Source organism: Canis lupus, chromosome 3, assembly GCF_003254725.2.
Source record: "Canis lupus dingo isolate Sandy chromosome 3, ASM325472v2, whole genome shotgun sequence".
In the NCBI taxonomy this organism is placed as follows: Eukaryota; Metazoa; Chordata; class Mammalia; order Carnivora; family Canidae; genus Canis; species Canis lupus.
In genome coordinates, this window is record NC_064245.1 from 20,618,251 (window position 1) to 20,643,837 (window position 25,587).

General features: G+C 33.8%; 1 long non-coding RNA gene across 2 annotated transcripts in view; it reads left to right on the forward strand.

The window, feature by feature from the left end:
• Nucleotides 1–25,587, forward strand: part of LOC118354291 (uncharacterized) — a 295,091-nt gene that overhangs the window by 262,125 nt on the left and 7,379 nt on the right. For both annotated transcript variants that reach the window (XR_007409729.1, XR_007409730.1), the window contains one exon: nucleotides 18,194–18,392. This is a non-coding gene — a long non-coding RNA (uncharacterized LOC118354291). The remainder of the gene's footprint in view (nucleotides 1–18,193; nucleotides 18,393–25,587) is intronic.

Consider the following 25,587-nt stretch of genomic DNA (forward strand, 5'->3'; position numbering starts at 1 on the left):
ATAAATGATTTGAGCAATGGGGAGTGGGGAGGGTACTGGCTTCAGTGAAACTTGTGTATAGACTCTCAGGGTAGCTGCTATAAAGAAGACCATCCAAATGTCTCATTGCATCATAGTAGTCATACTTTGTAAGAGACAAAAGAAGAGTGTTGCTGACTGACTTTCCAATGAAACCTCCCAATGGGACCTGGGACTTTAACATTTAGCCTGAAAGTAAGGAGATTTGACTTTTCGTCTCAGATTTTCCTTTTAAGTAGGAGTTTGGCTTCTAAGAATTATCTTAACAGATGTTTCCAATTTCCCTATGCTGAATGAGAAAATTAATGCATGTACTTTGTGAATATGCGCTGAGCTTGAACTGGAAGGCCTCAGTCAGGTCAAAAGAAAGACTTTAGCTTCGTTATGTAAACATCTCTTGGAAACTGAAGAGAGTGCTACTGTTAGCATTTCACCCTAATAAATCATAAGGAGATTATAGCAGAGTTCATCCAAATATCTTTATGCGAAAGCTCCACAAAGTCAAGCAGTCTTACAACTTTCCAAAGTTCTGTGTGAAAAATACTATAATTATTTCCTGCCGTGGGAAATTAAATTTTCTTAAATTTTTCAATAACTGAATATAAAGAGAATGTAAGATTCTGAAGAAAAGAATCTTCATGTGTAGAAAGCGCTGCATCGGGTACTTACCAACTTCACAAATGACAGTTGAAACATTTTGTCAAAATTCATTCCACTGAATCTAACACAAATGAACATTACCATGAGTTAGATGTGTCTGAAAAGAAATAAATAAGATGTTCCTACCAACTCAATTTTAAAAATCCAATTTCTATCGAACTATTATTTTGCATGGTAACAATATTACTTTAAGTGAAAATTAGCTGTGCTCCCCTCCCCCCAGTAACAAAGTGAGTATGACAACTATCACTAGGAAAAAAAATCCTATTTAACCCAACAGAAACTATTTTGTGGAGTAAGTGCTAAGAGCATTTAGGATGTTTCAGCACAGTTATTCATTTAAACAATTTATTCAATTTTTACTTTATGTCACATGCATGAGACTATTTGAGGGGATTTTTTTTTAAGGTAGAAGGGGGTAATACTTTGTATATACATCAATATAATCCTGGAGATTGGCTTTACGAGAGTCTTTGGAGGAAAAGTATCTCTGAATAATGAGCCATTGAAGAAAAAAAAAGTATATGTGATCATTCATAAAGAGTAAAATTCTATAAAATAGACTTTCTGTGTTCTCAACAGTTAAAAAAATAAGCAAAATATGTAGCACTTTTCTTATTTTACTATAGTTCTAATACAGATTAAAATCATTTTACAGTGTTGTTAAAACTATTAATAAGTAATAATTTGGGCACAGTATTTATGAATAAGTTAAACATACAAAATTCTAGACAGAGATCACAGAACTTACTGAAAAATCATATATGTAGTTTGACCACAAAAGGTCACACAATAAAATGATAAAACAGAATTAAATTTCATTTTTAAGGAAAATTGTAAGGATTGGGATTATTATGTTTTAGTGTTGAAACGAAAATAACTTCTCACTTGCTTGCAATCTTTACAAGTGATGGAAGAGAAAAAACTCAGTAAAGGCACCTCTAAATATGTTACAATGTGCATTTTGCAAGCTAAGTATTATTAATTATTCTCACATATAGAGGATACTGAACAAAATTTTGATTATTTTCTTCTACAATGATTAATAAATGGAATGGTTAATTAAATGGAATTATTTCTGTATAATTTTCCCAGACAACTTAAATAAGAGTTAAAATTACAGCACGTAAAATAGATGGAAAACAGAAAAAGGTACTTTAAGGGCATTTTAAAAATACTGTTATTGCAACTGAAATGGTCAGTTATTTTACATCGTAGCTACTTGCCTAAGATAGAGGGCAATCTAAAATTGCCAATTGACGATTGAGTTAAAAATTTATTATACAATAAGAGAATAATTTTCATGTTTCTTTTAGGAAATGCAAATCAGCAAAGGAATATGAAACTAACAGGTAACATTCACTTAAAAAAATCAAATCTAAAAAAAAATCAAATCTACTGAAAATAATATTAGCAAACAGATTTTGTCATTTATCTATCAGGTACTATCTAAAAATTTAAAGCTTTTATTTTTTTATTTTTTATTTTTTTAATTTTAAAGCTTTTAAACTGGCTTATAGCATTTATAAAAATATATAGACATCATCACGTTTAAAAAGAGACTATCATTTAATACATAACTTGGCAACTTTTTGTTAACTGTCCTTTTAGAAAATGTTTTTAAATACTAATTAGATATATTGATTTAAAAGTAGACATACTTAATACTTTAAAATTTTTATTTAGAATATAGCATTAGGAAAGTATAGAAATAAAAATAGGAAAATGAAATTTATGAATTATGATATTTGATGCCAAGTGTTTAAAAATGTTAAAAGAATATAAAGCCTAATTTCAAAGTTTAAGCTAACTAACTCAGGAGACTCCAGAAATAGAAAATATTGATTAACAATAAGATAAAGTTTTGAGTAAATCTTATGTCATTCAATAATAAAATTTAATGTATAAATGCAATCTAAAATTCGGAAATTGTGTAAAAAGAAAAATCTGTCTAAAAACAAAGTAACTTCATACTGTTCTCATTTTTTTATTATTTCTTTATTTTTTAAGGAGATATTAATGCTTATTTCAAATAGTTACTACTATTGTTGTCCACCAACTAGAAAAGAATTCACCAAAATAAATTTGTTTTTATTTTGCACAAACTTTGATTTCTATAGTCTTCCAAGACAATGATAGTTGCTAGAGATTTTTTTTTCAGATGCCATTTTCCTGGCATACAATGCTGTTTCTACAAATAATTATTTCTCTTGAATAGGAAATTACTCATCTTTGGTAGCAAACTAATAATTTCAGTATCTAGCCCTTTTCACTATGATTGTTTTCAATAGCAATACTAGCAGACTTTTTTGAAAACCATGTAACTACTATTTCTAGCACAAAAAAGTTGCCTTTACACCTGCACATTTTCTTTCTCTCCTTCCTTCCTTCTCCTCTCCTCTCCTTTTTCTGTCCTCTCCTTTTCTTTTTAAATTTTTTCTTTTGGTGAAGTTATTGAATCAAGTAGCTGTCTAGAGGGAGGAGCAAATGTTATTACCCATAGTCAACTGGCAAGAAAAATGAAAATCTTTATCACATGAAAAGTAATTAAAGCAAACAGATTTACTTAGAGGAAGGCCTGAGAACAAGGAGAAGTCGTAGTCTAGCACATAAGCTGAATTCTTGTTGAGGAGTTTTTGGTGAAATGTCTTTCCTTTACTTTTTGAAATGCACTCTGCTGATTAAAAAAAAAAAGCTGACAGTTAATTAGCACAGAGTCTTATTACAGAAGTCTCCTCTAAAGCAGACATATTCAACTTATACTGAGGTGATTGTCATAAAGGGGTTGTTTGCTGTGGCGCTCACAGATGGCAGAAAAGACAGCCCAGGAACGCAAACAGCCTGATAATCAAGATAGCCTTAAAATATGGGTGAGTTTTCAACTCTGGTTCTGGCAGCAGCCTCTTTTCAAATATCTTGGGTTGTTATGTCCAAGTGGTTTACTTTAAAGCAGGCTTGTCATCAAAGGGGTCCCAGAGTCAAGAATAATTATGATAATTACCCAGAATTGCACCCCCCCAATAATCATAATAATAATCCTGAATCTTAACCAAGTATAATATTGTTTGTGCAATACACTGCTACATTAAAAAAGATGAAGTGCTAGACAACTACGATCTATTCTTGACTGACAAAGCTGCTATAATTGTATGACTTTCTGGGATAATGGTTTAAACAAAAGTAAATAGTAAAAAAAAAAAAAAAAAAAAGCCCCCCTCCCCCGCACCCAAAGGATTGGAAAGCTTAGCTGTGTTTAGTGCCCATTGATGAAAGCAGTGTTCTCTGATCCATGCTGCTATTGTTGGTTTTAGTTTAGCTCCCTCTCAATCAATATCTAACAGGGCATGATTTAATAAGGTTTTATAATCTCCAAAAATGGTGGGGGAGGGTGGTTGTGGTATTGTCATTCATCAAAGGGGGCCTTTCAGGTTTCTTTGCTTTCACCTGCTGGGACCCATTTGGTCTCTTTCAAAGAGAATGCAATGACAAAATGAATGAGAAATGCTAGAATAAGAGTCCCTTATTCTACCCAATAGTATAATCAATGGGTACTTGTAATCCCTATTGTACCTCACAGAGGTAGTTGTAAGACAATTAAATCTCGCTTCTCAGGCAAATGATTTTGGTAGTTAACCTGAAACAGCCAACAATATTGAAGAGAATGAATGCATTTGAAGCAATGATGTAATGGGATACTGGCTGGCCAGAAAAGCATGCATGTGTATTGACGTGTGTATGTATGTGCACATTTATCTCAATACTCTATGAACATGGTTTTCATGGTTCATAGTCCCTCAAATAGTACATGGGTAAGTGGGAAAGATTTTAAACAATTTCATATTCTTTTTAAATTTTTATTTTAGACTAACATAAAAATATTCTTATTTTTGTAGCATTCTACTCCCTAAACTGTAGTTTTATAAACAGAAAACATTTACATACTTAACATCAGTTTGATGTGACAACCAATTTAGTTTTAATTTCATTTGCATCAGTTAAATTCAATTTCTTTTTCCCTCCTTACTGAGTTGCTTGTGTGTCAAAAAGAAGCTTGTCGTCTTTGGAAGACATATGCACTCACTTCAGTATGCATTAATTGTCCACCTTAGTTGTGTGGACTTCATATTCTATTTTGAGTATTGTCTGTCAAGAAATCTTATAGTTTACCTTTTTTTTAGAAGGATTAAAAATGTAACCAGTGATAAAATTTGTAGCACACACAAGTCTTTTAGGATTTGTGAAGAAAAATGATACTTTTGTTGAGAAGTCTTGCACTTCTTGGCGAATATTAATTATGAAATAAAGAGAGCAAAGAGGTTATTATATCAGATACACAAAGTTGCATTTTAGTTCATACCAACTTAAAAATTAAAGGGCCCTTCCTTTTAATATATGTTTTAAACATACGTTTAATTTCTCTTTCATCTCATTTATGTTGAAAATGCCCATATTCCTTTGACAAAGTTCTTGGAGAAACCTCAGTGTAATTATTTATTATTTATAGTAACTCCTGACTTGATTCTGGAGGCAAATTTTATATTTAGTTAATACACAAACCCGTAGTAATAAACATACTTTTATCTCTAGAATACACATTTTCTCCTTTCTTTCTACATCTAAGGAGTTTTTTAATAAAAGCTATTGATTTGGGAGACATATATCCCCAAATATATTGACCCAGATACGAAGATATTCACAGATATTCTCAGCACACAAGTGCATATGTATTTTCATTGAGTTATGCAGAACTGTTGTAACTTTACATGTAAATAAAATAGCTCTTCGTTGATGCTCTTACGTACAATTCTTTCAATTACCTTTGAATATTGAAAAGCAACTCTCAGAGAACTAGAAATGTCCCGTATGATTTCCAAGACAGAAATATTTACTATCAGAATTCTATATGCTTGTAGATTATTTTTAAATCTGTTATTTTGCTATGTTTAGATCATAGAAGAATAAAGAAATCCACTAGAAAAAGAAATTGACATAAATAAAACAATGCATTCTCTCGTAATGCTGAGTTTAGCCAAGAGTGAGACACCTGACTCCTCTGGATACTTCCAAATGAGCCTAGCTAATTGGGGTAACCCAAGCCCATGGCCATTTGAAAGACTTGAGGTCAGGTGTTTTATTACTGGGATAGTATTCAAAAAAATGACTGTCAGGGGTGAACGAAGAATTATGTCAAGAGCATTCAGCATTACTGCCACTAAAGAGAGAGGAGGGGGAAAACATTGTGAAGAAAAACATGTCATTTTCTAAATGAGCTAGGGGAGGAGGATAGGGCAATAATGTGGCCTTCAGCTGTTGGTTTATTAGGTTTCCATTCCCATGATCCACATCTGCGTTAGGCAAAAATAGTTTTACTTTTAATACAGTTGCACTCTACCACTTTGCTTTCTTGCGGAGTAAAAAAATAGCTGTGAAAAACATGCAGATGAGATTTGTTCCTTGTGGTTGTTTGTTTCCCCATCTCCTAGAGTATTTTCCTGGTTCTATAGCCTATCTTAGCATTGTTGTCTGATTTGCCATGGAACAGTGCACATTGCTTTTCCTAGCCAAATCATCCAGTGTTAAATGGTATGTGATACAGATCAATAGGGCATCTACAGCCGTACAAAAAGGGCAATGTTGTTTCTATTAACAATTTTGAAAGAGAGTGTGGACTCGTGGTTAAAGGATTAAATTGGGTATTGAGGTTTTTGATGTCTTGAATTCTAATTCTACCCAAGCCACTGGATACCTGATGAGGTTGTAATCGAGTATTTTCATTTCTCACTCTGTCTTTCTGGAAATGGTGAAAGTGATTGCAACAATATGTCCACATGTTATAGAATTGGCCTACCATGTGATCATTCAATAAACAATGGGAATTTGGCGAACTGATAAAGAAAATCGGACATCTTGGTGACTTAAAAGATGTATGATATCTCAAATTTCTACCAGATTAATTGCTCATATTCTTTTTCACATGATGTTCTATGCTTCGGGCTGTTTTCCCATCTTGTCAGAGCCCATCTAGCTGCGACTTCACATTTATATATTTGGAGTTTCAGTCAAACTGGGGCAAAGTCTTGTGTGGGTCTGGTTACCTGCATTCTTCTTCCAGAACAGGATGCATTTTGATTTCATGTGAGTCCTTTCTCGGTGGCATTTTAATGTAGAAAATAACTGGAAAAGCAGTTGGCTTTTGTTGCTATTACCAATGCCAGGTGCAAGTGGTCATTCATAAAGATTAGCAACACACATTTGCCCTTTATTTCAGTTGGGCTAGAGGCCTGTTTGAGTGCATGTGTACACGCACACATGTACACATGTGAGAGAAAAAGAGAGCCTGAAGCAGAGAAAAGTATCTTATAAAGTTGTATATTGTTAACTTCAGTAAACCCTGGAAAGAATGATAGGCCTTCATATCGTATTTCCTGCTCAGATTTCTTGATTCCAGTTGAACTGAGTGCTTTCTTCCTTCCTCCTTCTCCCCTTCACCCTCTCTCTCTTTTTCTCTCTCTTTCTGTTCCCTCCCCGTTCTTTTTAGAAGAATGTTACATGTTTTGTAAACAATTCATTCAAGCAGCAAATCAGAGAAGAAGCAAAGTGACACACTAGTCTTGGTGTAATCACATAATAGAGGTCCAACATTAATTTCATTCAAATGTCTGTGGTTTTGTTTTGCTTTGTTTTACTCTATTTTGCTTTATTTGTTGAGTACTGTACTCAGTAAAAGTGGAAATGTAGTTGAACACTGGTGAAAAACTAAAAGTTCTGAAGCTGATGGAAGATGTGCTCTTTGGGCTTGGACTACTCCACCTCAGTCACAGATTTAGTGCTTAGGGCAGTGTGTTGTGGGAAGACACCGTGTGAAAACACTTGGGAAACCAGAATTAATATACTGACAAAGCAATTGTCTTGATTTTTAGGATAGCTAACTTAATCACTTGAGTTTCTGTGAAGGAAGTAAATGAAATGGCCAGCCAATAAATAACATTCTTTTTCCAAATCAATGGTGAATTCTTAAATATTTCTTCCATATTTTGCATATTAAAGAGAGAGGAGTTTTAGTCACCTCAAAATGTGTTTTCTATGGCCTATATGTTTTCTATGGCCTTGAAATATTTTTTCCTAATTTGTTAGGAAGATGTTTGTTTAAAAAACGTAATTCAAATTTAAGATACTTCAACAAAAGTGTAGCTTTTGTATGTTTTTTTTCTAAAGAAGGATATTTATTTTATTAACAGTTTCCAAATTGTTAGTGGGTCTCTGTTTATTTTTCTTGAAGATATAGGATGACTTTGTAGAATCTTGACCACAAGATGAAATACAAAATTACTAGAGAAGAAACCCTTGGGAGCTTACAGCTATGAAATCACTACTCTGCTATGAATATGTGCTACTTATTGTCAAAAAATGAATGATATCTAATTAATTGGTAGGCCAAATAAGCTAACCAATATTAAAGGGATAAAGCCTATCTCAAAACAAACAAACAAACCAAAAAACCAAAACCCACCAAGAAATGAAAAAAAAAGTTTCATTTTTAAAGTAAACTTCTGATCAATAAATCTTCTTTTATACTTTATAAATACAAGTATGCTGAAAACCAATTGACAAATAACAATATAATGCATTACTAACTTTTTCAACTGCTGGTTAAGTCTGCTTGGTGTGATTCCAAATATAGTTGAATGCGGGGTGTTTTGCCTGACCTAGCGCATCTACAAAATCATTTACAAAAACTTTTTTTTCGTAGGTTGTTTTTCCAGAAAATAATATTGCCAAGTTTTGTCAAACTCTGTGAATATGTGAATACAAAAAGAACAAAACGTTGATCCATGTTGCTTCCACCTACCACCCCTCTACCAATCTTGAACATGTCTTCTTTTTTCATTATATGGAAATAGCTTACTCATTTATCCTTAAGGAGCCCAAATACTAAAAAAGATTTTTTTTAAATATTTTCATTGAAATAATTAATTGTAATAATTATGGAAGCAACATCCCTCTCAGAACCAGTGAAAAGCTATTATTTTTCAGCAAGTAATCAAACAGAACTGAGCAAGCAGTTTCTTTGGCACATATATATAGTCCCAGGTGGATTTTCAAGTATAAAGTGACTTAATGCCTCACTGGTGTTAAATAGTTAGATTCCACAAGAAAACTTAGTGGTCATTCACAATCAGTTGAAATTATACTACTAGAAATTGTTTTAGATTGGTATATACAATCATTCACTTTAAAAGTATTAACCTATTACTCTGTATTATATCCCTAATGACCAATTGTGAATTACACAGAATGTAAGGAAAGCAAATCAGTTGTGCACACACCGTTTCTATTTCAAGGTGTCTTATATATATATATATATATATATATATATATATATATATATATCTCTATCTATAAATCCATCTATCATCTATCTCTATCATGTATTATCTGTTTTATAGCAAGTCATTGTATAATAATAACAATGAAGATTTTAAGTGATACCAAAGATTGGAGCCAATTAAAATATGACTCACGGGACTTATTTCATGGATCTATTAATATGACAAATTAACTTATGTTTCCATAAACCAGAACTACACAGGGTAAAAACAAGATGTAACATTGCCTATGAAGCAAGTTTTGCCAAATTGTTCATTTGGTCTCCAATATTTGTATTTTAAAGAGGTATGATTACATTTTATTGAAGTCTTATTTTTCTAAATATTTCAATTGAATGTACTTATAAAATCTGTTTTTTTGTAAATTCATTTAAGTCCGGGATAAGAAGATACTTGAAAAATGATAATCCTGCTCTGGGATGTGATACTAAGGAAAAAAAAAAAAAAAAAAAAACTTTCCCAGGGTGGCACAAAACTTAAAAAAACAAAACAAAACACTTTTAGAAATATGTGACTGTATAATTTGCAAAAACTATAAAATCCATTATATATATAAACATAGCTATATCAATGACATATGAAATAAATTATACAGTTCAGTTTGCCAATGTGTAATATAATTTTTGATCACATATAAATTTGCTATAACTTTTAGAAGAATTCTTTTAAAATATACCCCAAACGATAACAGATTTGTCATTCATGCACTGCTGAGCATAGAGGCCTAATTTTACCTTTTTCTGTTGTTTTAAATTAAGGCACTTATCCCAAAGATCAAAACAGCTTTCACAATGGACATTGGTGAAGAGAGATAGTGATAATATCTGGAGGAATATGGTAATTGTTCCTGTCGTGGAGGCACAGAGAGGCATATACCTTCAATATATGCTGGGAAGCTGGAGATACACAAAAGTGTATCTCAAAGTTTGGAGGGTAAATTAGAAGGTGCCTACTGATCATGCAGAAACATTAAATGAAGCAAAAACATTGCATTTGAAAAGCAAGAACAAAGACATTTCCTTTTGCTTTGCTGGTAAAGAATATTAAAAGAGGACAACCGCCATTCTGACAGCAGTTTTAAATCCAGCTTTTCATATTACAGTCCTTAATGAGAGACCCCACAATATCAGATGAAGAAAGACAAAGAGAATTTTTGATGAAAAAAAAATCAGGGGAAGGAGAGAGATGACTGAGAATATGCAAACTTTGTCTGCAGTTGTTTGAGCTCAGCCATAATGCTGAGGGGACTTCTCTTCCCCTCTAACTACCTATTAAGGAAGACTGCATAACAAATAGCAGACTATCCCCTAAAGAACTGAAAGGTAAAGTTCTCAGGAAGCCCCAGTAAATACTGAAATGATTTTTACTATTCCAAATTTAATTCGACATTTTCTGAGGGTATGTGGGGAGAGGGTGGGATACCCTCTTTGTGTCCTGAAAAGTGTCATGCGACAGAAAGATTTCTCTGAAAGAAAATGCATCTTACTTGACTAAACACTGAGCTCTCAGCATGAGAATAAACGCCTCGGTGTTGCAAGCTGCAGCGCGGCCAAGCGGGCCCAATGCAGTGCTTTCATGCCATCTAGTGGCTTTAGAAGAGGTCTCCCCAAGACCTTCTGATCTCAAGGAACCAATTCCTGTCTGTACTTGGATGGTGTCTACAAAGCAAATCAAAGACAGGAATTATAATTATTCAGAGAATTTGGGCAAAAAGGAGTTATTTTGCTTGAAAAAAAAAAGTAAAGATTTTAGGTTAAAGAATCCCAGCAGTTAAAATAAACCTGGTTTTACATTTTGGGTGCCATTTTGGCTTGGTGGATATAGTCCAAGTCATTTTCCCTTCCATTTTACTCCATTCCATTCTTTCTCCACATATTCACTTTAAAATTCCTGTTTTGGTTTTCAGTTTTTCAAAGACTTGAAGATTTGTGAGTGTGTACTTGTGTGTGTGCTTCCATCAGGCTTTCCCCACCTCCCAATAAAATGTTCTCTTCAGCACTCTACTATTGAGATGATAAAATCAAAGAAACACCTCTTTGGAAATACCTAAAATAGTTATACTTTCTGACCCTCTTCTTACCACCCCTCTAATGTGCTGCCCTGCAAGCAGTGCTTAGAACGTCAAACTGTAAAGGTAGAGTTTACCACCTAAGGTATTTTTGTCACTCTCAGAAACACAACTTTCCATTGTTATCCTTGCAAAATGCCATCGACTGTCCTTATCCACACTATATGTATAGCGAGTGTCCTTGAACTTCCTTTAACAAGTCAATCTTCAGTTGGTATCAAGTGCACTTAACCAAAATCACACATTTTTATCTTTCCAACTTAAGAGTTATTCCATTGGCATAGGAATTCTCTCTTTTGACCCCACTGATTCACATATTTTAATATTACGTTTATTGTGTCCTCAGATAGAAACCATTCTACTCTGGGAATATAGTTGCTATTCTGTATGATATGAAAAGATTAGATTTATAATATTGTCACTGATGAGGTATAGATGACTTTTAATGACGTAAAGAAGCAGATTTCCATATTTATGTAATAAGCATCTGCATAGTTTTAGACATGATCAAGGATTAAGGTTTGTAAATAATTTAAAAAGGGGACTTTTAGTGGAAGAAACTGTAACATTATATCTGTAAAACAGGAATTTTGAAGACTTTGTATCATAAGAATCATTTTGCTTTATTGTGGTTGGAGAGCAATAAGAAATACAAGTTGGAACTTTATTTATATGGTGATCAATGGCTGATAAATATTTTCTATAAAATATCCCTGCTTGAAAGGATTTAGGAAATGAATTTAGTTCTCACTGAAGAGGTGGAAATTTAACTTTTCATACATTTTATATAATATCATGGGAAAATAATGTTTTATTATTTTAAGGCTATTTTCCTTATTTTTGCCATGTTTATTAAACATTTAGTTTCATAGATTCAGCTTATAAACATAAAAATTCATAAAATGTGAATTTAACATTTTCTGATTGATATAATGGATTTGCCTTAGTAGTGTTCTTTTTGAACATTTGTGTTTTCACCATTTAATTTAGATGATGAACAGATATTTTAAAGTAAGGATGTTCTTTTTAAATGCTGCACCAAACAAAATGTTCTTTAATATCTCCACTTCGTACTAAATTTTAGTGTAAAGTTGCTTAAAGAGAGGTCAAATCTGTGTTTTCACTTTTCTCTTCATTTATAGATTTTAAAAATTACGGTGGAAAATTTATGTCAGAAAATACTGAATACTTTCCCCCAATTTTTTTTTTGCCTTAAGTGGAAATATTAGATCCTAAATGAGAAATATTTACTGATATTTTGTATCTATATGTGGATATAGATACATATATAATTGTTCAACTGTTAGTAATTTTTTAAAAGTGATTTTCTTACAGAATTTCTTACCTGATCTGATAATTCAAAAATCACATTCAATTTTTACATTTTGTACTCATTATTACATATGTTCTTCAGTTTTATTTCCATACATAAAAAGAAACAACTTATAAAATTTTGAGAAATATTGGTTTGGTTTTAATGTAATATTCTGTAATAATTTAATGCACACATATTTCAAATGCAGCAGCTTATCTACACTTTTCAATTTCAGTAATATTGTGAATCAAAGAGATTAGTCCCTTAAAACAGCATTCAAAAAACCTCCAAACCCCAAAACTGGAAAACTGGAAACTTTTTTTATTGGGTGACATACTAGTGCTTTTCTTCATTTCTTTTATGTAAATTCACATAGTCAGAAAGGAAAAATAGGCTTTCAGAGAATTTTGAGCATGTGTCTCAATAAAAGACTAGTTTTCTGATAAAGATAAATTCAGTGCAACTACATTTATTCGTTGTTTTAAAGAAGTGGGAAAAAATCTCATGGAGGGTTTCATTTCAAAGAAAAAGGCATATGGGCATCACACACATTGCTGTCTGAGGACAGTTCTGAATTTTGATGAGAACAAGAAGCTATAATTGGAGTGATAATCTTTTACACTGTTTTTAATTGTAATCAGTGCAGATGTTTGTAGCTTTATGATAGGAAAAATGATTCTTTAAAATTTGTATAGTTGATAAGTTTTTAGGCGACAGGCTGCTCAACTTAGCTTATCCTAGAAGATGAATTTGGTATTCAAAATTAGTGAAAAACAAGAAATCCATAAGTTTTTTTTTTAAATCAACTGTTTATGATGAATGAAAATGTTCATGTTTTAATTTTACTCAACTTACATAGGTAATTTTCTTTTTTTGGTATCCTTCCTGCAAAAAATGAAATAAACAAAGAAGCTTCATCTATAAACTAGAGAAAATGAAAATTTGAATTATGATTAGAAATGCTTTTGATACAGAAAATTTATCAGAAAAGATCTTCATAATTTAACCTTGGTCTATCCAAGGGTAAAATAATTGGCTCTTTCTTTAGGTGTTACAGTTGAATCGTGATGAAAATAATTCTGTGCATTTTGCATCTCTTTCTTTTAGCCTATTTTTACCTTCGGATGAATTTACCTGATATATTTATTTCCAGGTAAATTCAGATTTAGATCGATACAGATATCTGAAATTTTTTAATTTTTATTCAGATGTTTTTTAATGGAATTAATGAAATTAATTGACTTTGGCATTTATGTTATATACCCGAGGGAGAGTCTTTCTATATTTTCTGGAGGAATGATTTGTAATCTCATAAACACAAATCAAGGGGGCTCTTTCCTCCCTTGCACGTGTAGGAGTTTATTTGGTGTAAAGAAATCTCCTAATGAATGTCCTTGCTCAGGTGTTCTTTACCTAATGCTGCACTTGGCAGATATTCTGTATGGTGGATCCTTCTTGCACTTTTTGTGGGCTATATTTTTCTTTTGGGCTACACAGCTAGGCTGCAGCACTACCCCACTCTATCTGCCTCATAAATGAAGCAGAGGGTGGAAAACCATGCCCCACACAGAAGCATCTGCTGTATTTAAAACAATACATGTGTTCAAGACTCAACAAGGCATTTTGAATCACAGTGAGGTTTAGAAATCAGCAGATTAATTTTCCACAAGAGTCCCAGGGGGAAATTTCCCTCTTTCTCTCTTCCTTTCTACCTCTCTTCCTTCCTCCCTCCCTTCTTTCTTTCTTCCTTCCTTTTCCTTTCTTCTTTCCTTTCTTTTCTTCTTTCTCTCTCTCTTTCTTTCTTTCTTCCTTTTCCTTTCTTCTTTCCTTTCTTTTCTTTTCTTTCTTTCTTTCTTTCTTTCTTTCTTTCTTTCTTTCTTTCTTTTCTTTTTTTTCTTTTTTTTCCTTTTCTTTCTTTCTGTATCAGAAGCACAGTAATTTAACCTATCACAAACAGGGGATCCCTGGGTGGCGCAGCGGTTTGGCGCCTGCCTTTGGCCCAGGGCGCGATCCTGGAGACCCGGGATCGAATCCCACGTCGGGCTCCTGGTGCATGGAGCCTGCTTCTCCCTCTGCCTGTGTCTCTGCCTCTCTTTCTCTCTGTGTGACTATCATACATAAATAAAAAATTAAAAAAAAAAAAACCTATCACAAACAAATTATTATATTGTGTAGAAAAGTGAGTGTGTGTATGTTTTAGCTAAGATTCTGAGCTAGCTAATATCTAGATTAAGGACTACAGGTGAAGAAATTTAAGTAATATGTTTCTGCTTAAAAGATTCTAAAATCCTACCTTGAGAAAGATGCCCTATTTTCATTACAATAGCAATTTAGAGACTGATTCATTACCAGAGTGTTTATGAATATTATAAGGAAACTTACAATTGTTATATGACTAATAATGATAATTTTCATAATAATAGCTGTTACTTAATACCATCTGCCATGATTCACATTTTATTTTCGTTCATCTTTAGAACAATCTTATAAAATAGGAACTGTTCATATTTTACACATGAGGAAACTGAAGGTCAAAGAATTTTGTTGACTTGCCCATGATCAACAGGTTATCTAGCGACAAAAAACAAAACAAAACAAAAAAACCCTCAAATCCATGTCTTCTTCATTCTACCACACTTTGTTCCTCCATGCCATGCTGATTACTAATATAAATCAGAAATTATTCCGTTTTTCATATATGTCATTTATGAGGAACTGTGGTGTTTCCTAAAAGCTTCTGAAATTGAACTGAATATGGATTTATAAATACCAATATATTTACAATATTCACTTTTTAGAAAAGGCAGACATGGAACTCTAATCAGGTATATCAGTTATCAAAGCACTATTCTTTGGTCAAAATGAAGGGTCATAATGCTAACAAACTGGATTTAATACAATATTAAAAAGAACTCTAATGGATGAATGTGGTAATTATTATTTTTCACATGTTCTGTAATAGTACTCCATTTTATGGATTGTGGAATGGCACCATTTTTCCTTCCTTTGTTCATAACTGCTGCCTTTTATCTCATCTGCCTAGAGAGTCTTACACTTGACTTATTCATCTTACCACTTCAAACATAAAACACAGTAGACCTAGCATGATTTGTTCATCTCTGTTTTGCCTGGCCTCATAACTTTCTCCAAAGTCAAGTATGAGATTCACCTCCAGGGAGTTTGTGGTGATTGATATCACTTGATCAGATTCCTTTTTGTCTTAGCACCACTTGGCATTAATTTCTTCTCTACCAGTTTGTAAAATAAAGTTGTTATTTCATTTCATATATGTGTTTGATATTTTAAATCATATTCAAAACCTTCACGGTGGAAGCAATTTTCGTTTCTTACATTTCTGTAATATCCATATGATGTACTCAGTGGAATGCTCCAAAAAAGAGCTACCCTTTTTAATAGTTAAGACCAAGCCAGATGAATGGCAAGTCATCAAATCATTTCCCTAGTCTTAGGATAAGGAATAACACTCAATTCTATCATATACATTGAGAAGATGTTGTTAAGTAAGATGAGGCCAAGACTAATTCTTTTTTAAAAAGATTATTTATTTATTTTAGAGAGAGAGAGAGAGAGCAGGGAGAGGGGCAGAGGTAGAGGTACTGGGAGAGAATCTCAAGCAGATTCTCCATCGAGCCTGGAGCCCAACATGGGGCTTGATTCCAGGACCTTGAGATCATGACCTAAGCCCAAACCAAGACTTGGATGCTAACTGACTGAGCCACCCAGGTACCCTTGGACTAATTCTTATAGAATATTAGTTATTAAACATTTTCTAGGATGGTCAGGAGTCTAATAATGTTTCTTTGGGTATAGTTTTATATAATCTGAAAGTTTTTACTGAATCTTAACCATAGTTTATGGGTGAGCACCTCATAAAAATCAGAAGGAAAAGTTTTGTTGAAGTTATGGTACATTATAGCAGTTTATTCCTCCATCTACCAATTATTTTTAATAGAGTGAGAGGAATTGTTCTTCACTTAGCCACAGTGATTATGATTGAATATCTTTAAGGATTTTTTGAAATTATATATTGGCAATAGCTGCATACAAATGCATGTGTTGCCTGGGTCAAATAAATAGATATGGATCATTCAGTCCACCAATCACAAACAAACTAGTAGCTTCTGGGCTGGATCCCATTTTCATATATGCTTTGTTTGGCCTGTCCAGTTTCCAAGGTTTTTAAAATTGAAAACCAGGTCACTTCAGGGGCACCTGGGTGGCTAGTCAGTTCAGCATCTGTCTTTGGCTCAGGTCATGATTCCAGGATCCTGGGATCCAGTCTTGTGTCAGTCTCCCTGCACAGTGGGGAGTCTTCTCCCTCTCCCTCTGCCCCTCCCCCACTCATGCTTGCTCTCTCTCTCTCTCAAATAAATAAAAATCTTTTTTAAAAAATCCATTGCATTTCACATTTAAAAAACAAAACAAAACGAAACTTTGCTTCTCATGAAGACCTGGAAGGTTTTATAACACTGGGTCTTATAGGGTAAAATCATCTGGGACTGAACATTAGCTATTCTCTTTAGACAGGGCATACTTTCTTCAATTTGCCCCAGTCCTCAGTACTTCTTAGAGAGATTTCCACCAACTCCACTTCAAGCACTCATTATCTGCCTTCCGTCTGTAAGCATTTAAGTGATTCCTGATTTAGTCTAAGCTCTGCATTTTAAACTATTAAAAGGAAAGCTGAGTCATTTATAGTGATGCATCTAAGCCCTGGGTGTTATCCACTGAGCGATTAAATGCTTCAGGAATGAGTTACTTTTAGAAATTTCAGAAGGATTTTTTAAACTGTAAAAAATTCTATTATAAATTCACACATATATGTACTTAATATAATTACCCAGATTAGCTGTAACATGAGTTATTATACAAAATATCTTCCATATTACATTTTTCTAAGGTTGGACTATAAAATGGGTAATACGTGTTTTCATTAGCTATGAAAGAGACAAGATGTTCTGTATATATAAGAGAAGAAAACATAGAGTTTGAATGTAGATAATTTTGCTTGAGAAAGTTGAGTTCTCAAGCATATGAGTAGAGCTCTTCCTTCTCTGCTATCTATCAGTTGGTGCTAGAATGTCTGATGGTGAGGAAGTATCCAGTCCTCGAGAAATGTGTTGATAGGGTAATCAGACACTGGCCCATGCACTAGGGACCTGAACTTTTCATGTATCCCCAGGAAGGATTAAAAGAACTGAAGCCTCTTACTGCTCCTAAGAACTGTATGAATCTGAATCCTTCGAATTTTCTTGCCCTTTTTGAGCAGAAATTCTGACTCTGGATCAAGGAGATATTCTTCTCTAAATAGATCGTTTTCTTGAGAAGAAGCTAAACCAGTAGTGCTGAATTCATTTAAAGAAAAAAATTGGCAATGTGATTTCTCTTATTGTTTGCTTATAACAGAGCATTTCTCAGATGAAAATTAATTCTGCCCTCCCCCCCCCCCCCCCCAGATCACACACACAGGCACTCACCTTGGGCACTTTCTTTTTATTGCCTACCAAATTTATTCCAGGCAAACTGAGATAATATAGAAAGCCTGTTTCAGCATGGTAGAAATAGCTGATAAACCCATCTGCCACCATATACAGGAGTTTCTATCAAGATATAATAGAACGTTAGAAAACTAATTATAGTATCATTTTTCAAACATGACACTCTCTGGAAGTTCAGGTTAATTTATTCCCTCAATATGTATTTTTTTTTTTTTTTTTTTTTTAGTGCAAACTTGATGAAAGGAACTGGTTGATGTGCTGAAGCTGACAAAACAAAAATACAAGATCAAAGCCCTGCCCACCGGTGGCTTACTATCCAATTAGAGAAAAATCACAAAGCAAAATTGTGCCTAATCAACACAATGGAAGTGGACAATGAACATAACGGTTCTAAGAAGAACTACAAAAAGCTTATTATATGAGAGGTAAGACTTTGGAGAACAAGGAAGATGGAGTTTGAAAAAGGCTTGAGGTGAGAAATATACTTTGTTCAGTTGATAGGAAGATCCCCTTTGTCTAGAGAGGAAGGTTCACATTGGCAAGAAGCAAATTAGGTAGGCAGGAAGGAGCTTCATGGCTGAAAACTCATGCAGGGCTTAGCAGCTTGAATTCTGGATCTGTCACTTACTGTGTAAACTGGCAGATGACCTCACTTCTTAAGCCTCAATAAAGCATCTATAAGTGTTATGATTAGAACAGGACTGATCTTATAGAGACATTTGAGAGGTTATATGAATCCATTTATGCAAAGCACTTAGCAATGTTCCTGGCACATTAATGCCACTCCACAAATGTTGGCTACCCTTAGTAGAGGTGAGAGAGAACCCAATATTAGGTGGATTTGAATGCCAAAATGAGAGTTCTAAATTTGACCCTGTAAATAAAGTAAAAGCTATTTGTGTTTTTATTTGTTTTTAAATGGATTTGAGACCTGATACAGATGATGTTTTTAATATGATTGATTTGATGGTATTTGCTATAGATGATGAGTTAGAGAAAGGAGACAGGAGGTAAAGAAGGTATGTGGGAAGCATAAGCAGGGTGTCAGCATTGAAGGTCTAGATGGAGAAATTTTAAAGGGAAAAATCATTAGGAAGTTTATATTAATTAGCTATAGAATGCTGAATGAACCATTTGGGGACATGGGCTTCTTAGTGTATGTGACAAATTTATGGATCATCTCACAATTATACAAATGCAGTTCCATAAAAAAGTCTCCATGCAGTTTCTGGTGGGCATGGGTGGCTGAAAGCCCTCCTTTGGACTCCAGATGTAGGGGATAAAAGAAAAGGAAGAAGAGAAGGCACTATTCGTGAAGAAATGCAATAATTAAAACAGCAAATTATAAATATAGTAGATCATATTTTTTTAAAGATTTTATTTATTTATTCATGAGAGACACCGGCAGAGGGAGAAGCAAGCTCCATGCAGGGAGCCCGATGTAGGACTCAATCCCAAGTCTTCAGGATCACACCCTGGGCTGAAGACGGTGCTAAACCACTGAGCTACCCAGGCTGCCCTAAACATAATAGATCATAATGCATATATTATATTGCTACTTTGCATTTAGTTTGTACTGTTTTGCAATTTTAATTTTCTCCATGGAGCATTGACATTTTTGCATCTCGATTAGTAATAATCATATTTCCTTTTATCCTTATTTTTTTCTCCTGAAAAATCTTACTTCATTTAGGTGATCCTTCAGATGCTACTTTTATGCCTAAATGGTGAAGCACAGGTATTATACTGTGTTCCACACTGCCAGATTATGTTTTTCTCACCTGTGTCTTGTCTTTTCTATTTAAATTTCAAAATCAGATAGCAGACATTGCCCAAAACTATTTTTGTATTTTGCAAATTAAGAACAGATCTGTATTGGAATCTTCCTTTCCTCATTTCTAACAGCAATTAAACCTGAAGACTGAGAAGAGTATGAGGGTTGTATGTATTAGTCTTACCCTCACTTACTGATTACCCTTTTATTCTATCCCCCCTATTATAATTAAGCTGGCTAAATCATAGCCACTGCACCCCTAATTTCACTTTCCCACATTGTTCTGTAAAAAGAGACAAAAAAGTACAAGCAGAGGGTATGCGTTTTCTTTGGATTAGCAGTCTGATTCCCAATAGTCACTCCAAATGCCTATCTAGGTCTTCTGTTATTTCTTTTATGTTCGAAGCAAGCTCATCCATACATAATTTTGTGACAGACACCAAGAACAAATTGTGTCTTAATTAGAAGTATTCGTATATCACATGGAAAGTGAACACAAGTTTTTTGGTAAAGACATATCCATTTTATTTCTGTTGCATTGATTCTTTAGGATATCTCCAGTAACATTTTGTGAGTATTTACCAAGCTTTTGTCATCAATCCTGAGACTCAACAAACTTATGCTGCCATTTAGGCTACATCTAACACAAGACTGGATCTGCTGTTTTGAAAACTAGTTGATCAAATTCTATCAAATAGGGTAAACTGAGATAGGTAATAGATCCAATGACCAACTGACTCATTAGGTCAAAAGTTTTATATTTTCATGGCTGTAAATTACCTGAACGTATCTTTAAAGGAGAACAAATGCAATTCTCCCCCAAATAAGTGGACATTGGCCTTGAAAAAGGGAGTACAGATTCTGAGATCTTCAATAAATCTGTTAAACACTAAAAATGGGTGGATGAGCCATGTCTTTTGAGGCATTAATTAAATTTTATTATTATTATTATTTTTAAAGATTTTACTTATTTACTTGAGAGAGAGCATGAGCAAGGGGGAGGACAGAAGGAGAGGCAGAAGCAGACTCCCTGCTGAGTGGGAAGTCCAATGCAAATGAGGTGGGACTCAATCTTACGACCCCGAGACCACAACGTAAACGGAAGGCAGACGCTTAACCAGCTGGGCCACTGAGGTGCCCCTTGAAGAATTAATTTTAGATAATGTTAAATTGTTATAATAGAATTAGCTTATAATTTTTTTGAATAATTGTTGATCTTCTATGAATTTATGTAGATCTAAAAATAATGACAAACTAAGAATAGTTTATCAAGGTTAAGTCAGAAAATTTGAAATAACAGTTGTGTTGAAGTTAGATCAAGACTAATTAAAACAAAAACTTCCCTAGTCTCACTGACCTAAGAGAAATGAGACCTTTAAGTGTGATCTGATTGCCAAAGTAGAATCCTCACTGAACTAAAAGTCTGAGGATTATGTTCTGGGATGATTGTGTTCTCCATCACTTACTTCCGAGGTCATTTCCTCGGAAGGAAATGTAAAATGGGAATTAAAATACCTTCCATAGCTCTTGCTATGCAATTACCTCTTGCAAGGTAATTGATCAAATGTAAGGATCAAATGAAATAAAAAGTGAGAACACTTGAATCTTTATTCAATAGATTCAATAGATTCAAGATTCAATAATTAATCTTAGGTGACACAAAGTTATTTAAAGAGTGAATTATGCTATTCCAAATATTAACTTGTTTTTCTGCAATGGTCTTTTTTTTTCCCCTTTGATTTTTATTTATGGTCTCTGACTTCCCATGCTCTGGTGGAATTTTGGAACTATTTTTCATAATTACATAAAATTAGTAAGAAAATCTGTATCAATTAGCAAGAAACCTTAATCATGACATGTGAAATTCCAAAGAAAATAATTTAGGCTGGCAGACCCTACTATTTTATAGGCAATATTGGTGTGGAAGCATGTAAACAGAACTCCATGTAGTATACTCCATGTAGTATACTAAGCCCAGAAGTCTCCATGAAAGGAAGTCCAAATATCCACTGCTTCCATTTCTCATGCTAACAAAGAGAACTGCATCTGTCCACTTCAGCAAAGTCAAAGGAGGAAACCCCTTTTTAATAAGCCACTTTAACTGCAGGCAACATCCTGCACTACACTAAAATCTTAACAACAGCACTGTAGCAGACCCAGGTGAGCCCTATACATCATTTGCTGTCCAAGCCTGGCAGAGAACTTGGTTTGAGCCTCCAGGAGGTGGGAAGCTGCGCAGCTGGAAGGAGGGTATGACTCCAGGTTCCCCCAGCACTAGAAACAAAAGTGTAGGGAGGGGGCACCACTTGGTATCCTTCCTAAGTGATTCTTAGGTTAGTCTGATTTTGTTGTAGTCGTCACGTGAGTTAATTACAATGCTAATTAGCCCAGTTTTAGGGGACTGCCAAGCATTTGTACATGAGGGTTCTTTGTTTGATCTGCTACATCATAAGCTTAGTCATCTGCTTGCCAGCACGGAGGGATAGCATGTATAACTGAACGTGGAAGGACACACCTTCATCTGTTTTAAGGAAGAAAACTATTGAAAACCAACAGACTAATTAAGGGTAATGATGAACAATTTTGATCCGCAATTATATTTTAATATCGAAGTTGCTACTGGAAAGAGTAGAGTGGGGGAAGCTCGCCTTCCAGCTTTCTACCCAGAAAGGTAAAAAGATTGAGAGAGAGAGAGGCTTCATTTCCTTTCCTTCTCCTATTAAACTGTTTTAACATATAATTGAATCGATGCTTTTATTTCAAAAGAAAAAAATAATTATAGAGCTTGTTGGGATCATTTTCTGAAGAGAGGACATTATGCGTGCATGAATTCCATCGGTGATCTGAAGGAGAGCAGGCTGCTTGGACCATTACCCATCATTGTTGAACAGCATAGTAATTAATTAGGCAAATACCTCTAGATCTGGCGAATTCACATGCACAATAACTGGGCAGCAGCAACATACATACTCTTATAATGTGAATAAAATAGCAATAGTTTTATGTGCCTGTGTGCTATATCAGATGCCATTTTTTCCCCCTCTTGGCTTTATCCATTCCAGATTATTTTGCCCATCTTTATGTACTTGCTTGAAAAGGAGTTGCTTATTATAAAGGAAAAAAGACTGCAGATGAGCAAGTTTGACTTGTCTATGTCTGTTTATTTTTAAAGGAATGAATTTGATTCATTACTCCTCCACTAATTTCAAAAATAATTTGATATCTGTATTAAAATGGGTTAAATTGGCGTAAGAGTTTTAGGTTTTAAGAGACTTCTCAGATAACTACCAAAACCTTCTGTTAACTGTATAATATTAATGCAAAAGTTTAATTTTTCACTTAAAAGGGATTTATCAAGGTAGAAAATAAGGCACAGCATTTGCCCTGGATAAAGTGACAAAGATTATTTGATCACCACCTTCCTAAATTGTTCTTTATAAAAGTATAGGCAATCAAAAAATCTAATTCTTTATTTGAACATTAAAAAAAAAACTCTGTTAAGTGTTTAGAGGGAAAAAAGTATTTATTTTTGTTATTGTTTTTAATATAAATCATCTCTGATGGTTTAATCTAAATGTAACAAGAAAGCTTAGGTCTTGATTTAAAAAAGAACTCAATTCCCTAGCATCTCCACTTCTCAAGAGGTTAAATGACAATTTTTTTTTTTTTGTTCTGATCACATTTTAATCCAGATAACACAGGACTCGCACTTCTAATTCAGACTTTCTGGTAAGGCTCAGCTTGTCACAATGTATAGCTTTCTTTCCTTTGATAAGGTCAGTTTGCCAAAAAGAACAAAGTGCATATGAGTAATACATTACTCAACCACTTGTATACATACATCTATTTTTCTTACCAGGTCTCACTATTCAGAAAGGTACAGACATGGCACCATGATAAAAAGGGTCATTTAAAAGACTTCGCAGAGGCTCTGTACTGTGAAGGATTGAATTTTCACTTGAATGCCTACATTTTCACATCTTTTTCTTTGCAGAAATATTCCTTTTGAATGGCAGACTGCAATTGGGTAGGGTTTTTTTTTTAAGTCACTGACCAGGAATATATAAAATATTAGAAGGCATTTGTCCCAGTGGAAGAGCACAGTTCACTGAAAAGTACTAGGTGGTTATTAAGAAGGTTATACAACTTTGCCTCTTTAGATTGGAGGGCTCCCTTTGACAAGAGCCTCAAGTTCAATCAAGGTGGAACACCAAGGGATGCCACTTCTAAACGATAGACAATTTAAATAACGTGAAATCATTAGCCCCAAAGCCATCCACCTGGTAATTTTTCATAATCATACCCAATGTATATTTTGAGGAACATACAATGCTGATTCCAATTTATTTCATCTTTCTATCTACTTCAACATTTGATCGGAATATTATAAAAAATAGACTCATCACTAGTTTTTAAAATCTCTATTTTTTCTTAGTGGTTTTAAATATCCAAACTTCACTTACCAAGAGAGGAGGCAGAGAGAATTCTGTTTAATAAATACACTAAAACTAATGCTGATTATTGGATTCTCAGTGGAGTTCATGTTTTTCAGTTCAATTGAATGCGATAAATCTTTCTTGATCTACTATCAGTAAGGTATTGCTCTAGGATTATAGGGAGATATAAAAATGAATAAGGCATCTCCTCTAGCCTTAAGAATTCTACAATATAGCAAAAAAGTAACGTGCACAGCCATAATAAAAGGTAGACTATGATGAATAAGTACAGGAAACCACAAAATTCCATCAGAACACATCAATGAGATTTCTTCCATCTGAAATAGGAAGACTTCACAGAGGAGAAACCACTTCAGCATAGCCTTGAAAGATGCATTCAACTGGGGTTGTGGTATAAGAGGGACAGGAATGGTTTGACAGAACTGATACATCCCAGATAGGAAAGTGGCAAGAGAAAAAGCATCAAGGTGGGCAAATTCAGGGCATTTTTGTATGACATGGAGTACCTGGACTGGATATAACAACATGAACTGCTTGAGGAGGAGTGATGGAAGTCCAGAGCGAACAACTCTGTTTATGCTCAGTGACTTTGCTAAGGTTTTTGGAGTTTGGTTTTGAATCTATAGGCTATAGGGAGTTTTTGAGCGGGAGAATGTCTATCAGAATTATGATTTGTATAGCTCATAAAATATTGCTTCTTTCTTCTCACGTATAATTTATCTGTTTTTGCCTATACTACTAAAGATTTTTCTTGAGCTTTAATTATCTTTTCTTCCCTCTCCTGTTGGAACTAAATCAGAGAAATATAGAAGTCACAGACAATCTACGATACACAGAAGTATTCATGTCCATTTGGGATCCAAACAAAATTGTTAAGAAACTCCATAGTAACAATAATGATTTTGTGACTCCAAGTCTAGTGGAAATAGCATATTGTTATTTTATAAAAATACTCAGAATTACTTCTGAGTTATATGGAATCAGAAACAATTTCAAATTCCTTTGAAAGCAGAACAAGGACATCTTGTTCATTTTCTATAACAATCCTGGATAAAAATATATTTCTCAAGTCTTTTAAGAAATGAACTTTCAAGCCTACTAAAGTGTGGACTATTCCTTTGGAAAAGTTCTAAGGAATAAAATACATTGATTAGTCTGTATACAACATCATCATATTATTCAAATGCAGGGCTCAGTAAGCTTTACCTACTGCCATGCAATTCTCTCCTAACATTTTTTATAGTTAACTAAAAAGGTACCTACATTTAACAAACTCAGGTTCTTATTAGTAAAGGCAAGTATAAATGATTCCTTTGCATATTTTATATTACTTAGATATGGAAAATAAATTTCATTTTGAAAAAAAAATGAGACCATTGAAGTGGCAGA